Raw genomic sequence first — 2,500 nt, 5'->3', positions numbered from 1 at the left:
TATATCTATTATCATGTTTTGGGGTGAGGGGCGCCTGGGGTGGGCGTGGGTCTGGGAGGGATGACTTTGCATTCTTATCAGATGATTTTTCTCATGCTGTTTTATCACACTCATTATCAAGATTGCGTTTGAAACCATAAGACTTAAGATAATTTAAGTTCTGATCCTAGAATCGCCAGTTTTATGTTGTAGTAAAGTAGTATCCATGGCAAAAATAGGAAAACTACACATTGAATCACACATACACACAGGAATACATAAAGACACACTAGGAATATGCACACGTATGCACACACATATGAGTACACGTACACACACACACACACGCTTTCAAATAGGATCAGATGAAGAAACGCTGGCAAGGGGCATCCGCATATATAGCAGTAAATAGCAATCTCTGTCTGCAAAAAGCACCGCCTCCGGTGACAACATCCATACGGTCGGAGGTGTGACAGCCACAGGAGACAACCAGCAGCATACTCTCATAGTAAACAAAGATAAAGCAAATTGTCCAAAACGCTAAACAAACCAAAAGTGTGAAAAAAGAGTCATCCATTATTCATGCTGCGTCTCCAGAAACCACAATAGAGCACCGAGTTAGATTAGATTCTGTCAACCATAAACTCCTTTCCACTCCTGCCGACTCATGCAATAGAGTTCCTACACGCCCCCTCCCCTTCCTCTCTCCTCCCTTGCCCCCCGTTCTCTCTTAGGCCAACCTGCCTCATCCCCTCCTTCCTCTCGCCTCCCCCCTTACTCCCCCTCCTCCTCTCTCTCCCACCTTCTCTCCCCCTCCTCCTCCCTCCCCCACCTTCCCCTCCCCCTCCCCTGCCCTCCCTCACCTTCTCCCTCCCCCTCCTCTTCTCTCTTCTTTTTCCCTTGTTCTCCCGCCCAAGTACTTATCCTTCAACAAGACATTTCTCGTATAACTCCTGCAAGACAGCTCGGCACGCACCTTGCACCACCCACCGGCCGCTGCCCCTCTCGCGCCTCGCTCTCGCTCCTCTTCTCTCTCTTTAGCTTTCTCCCTTTCTTCACTTTTTCAGGGCCTTTTCCTGTCTGTTTTCCCTTTTTTGCATGAGTTATCTTAACTTTCCGTCTTCTCTCTCTCTCTCTCTTTCTCTCTCTCTCTCTCTCTCTCTCTCTCTCTCTCTCTCTCTCTCTCTCTCTCTCTCTCTCTCTCTCTCTCTCTGTCTCCCCCCCCTCTCTCTCTCTGTATGTCTCTGTCTCTCTCGCTGTCTTTCTCCCCCCCCTCTCTCTCTCTCTCTCTCTTTCTCTCTCTCTCTCCCTCTTCCCTCCCTCCATTCTCTCCTCCTCCCCTAACCCTTCGCCCCTCCTGTCTTGTAAGAAGCCCTGCCTCCATGAGCCAATACAGAGCCGACAATACCTGCGGCCGAGGGAACAATACCTGACCGATCTAGGGGACCGATACTATCGTCTGCTGGGGGAGAGGGGGGGAAAGGGGGGGCAGTCACGCTGACATGCTGGAGGCGGGGCGCGAAGAGGAGGAGGAGATGAAGGAGGAGGACGGAGAGGGGAAGATAAGGAAGAGGAGAAGGAGATGAATAAGGAGGAGAGTGGAAAAAATCAGAAGAGGAAGAGGAGGAGGAGGATGTGAAGGAGAAGCAGGAGGGAAAACAAGAAAGAGGAGGAAAAGGAGGGAGAAGAGAAAAGGAAGCTGAGAAGGAGGATATGAAGGAGAAGAGGGGGAAGGAAGGAAGGAGAGGGGGGGGAAAGGAAGACTCAGAGGAGATGAAGGAAGGGGAGGAAGGGGATAAGGAAGAGGCGGAGGGGATAGAGCGAGGTGCGGGAATGGGAAGAGGAGGAGGAAGACTAGGAGTGGAAAGAAAAGAAGTAGGAAGATGGGGGATAAGAGGGGGCAGAGGAGGAAGGAGAGAAAAACAATGGAGACAATTATGAGGAGGATAACAAGGAAATAAGGACGAATGTAGACAGGAGGACGAAAAAGAGAAGGCAAGAGGAGGAAGAAGAGGAGGAGAAAGAAAAGGGAGGCGAAGGGAAGAAGGAAGAAAAGTGGAAAGAAAAGAGGAGGAAGAAAAGATAAAGGGAAAGATGGTGATGGAATAGGAAAGAGGGGGTTTTGAGGGAATGAGGTAGGGGAGAACAGGAACAGCTTAAGAGAAGAAGGGAAAGAAAGAGTGGAAAGCAAAGTGAAGGGACGAGCCTCGATATTAAATATAGCGAAAATGAAGCAGGAGAAGAGAAAAAAAGTCTGAAAGATTGAGGAAATAAAGGAAGAAACCTCGCTATGCATGATAAAGATGAATCAACTGTATCTTAGCAAAGAGATCTATCGTAATTTCCCAGAGTTGAGAGCTTTACTTCAGGAAACGAAAGTAAAAGAGCGTTATCATAATATATCAAAGATGAGAGCTTTATTTCTAGATAACTTAAATGAGCTGTAGCTTTATACGCCATAGCTGAAAGCTCTATTCCAGTATCCAGCTCGGAAGAATTTTGTCGTAAAGAACTTTGGTTA

Source organism: Penaeus monodon, chromosome 6 (assembly GCF_015228065.2).
Source record: "Penaeus monodon isolate SGIC_2016 chromosome 6, NSTDA_Pmon_1, whole genome shotgun sequence".
Taxonomy (NCBI): Eukaryota; Metazoa; Arthropoda; class Malacostraca; order Decapoda; family Penaeidae; genus Penaeus; species Penaeus monodon.
Note: the sequence above shows the minus strand (reverse complement) of the source record.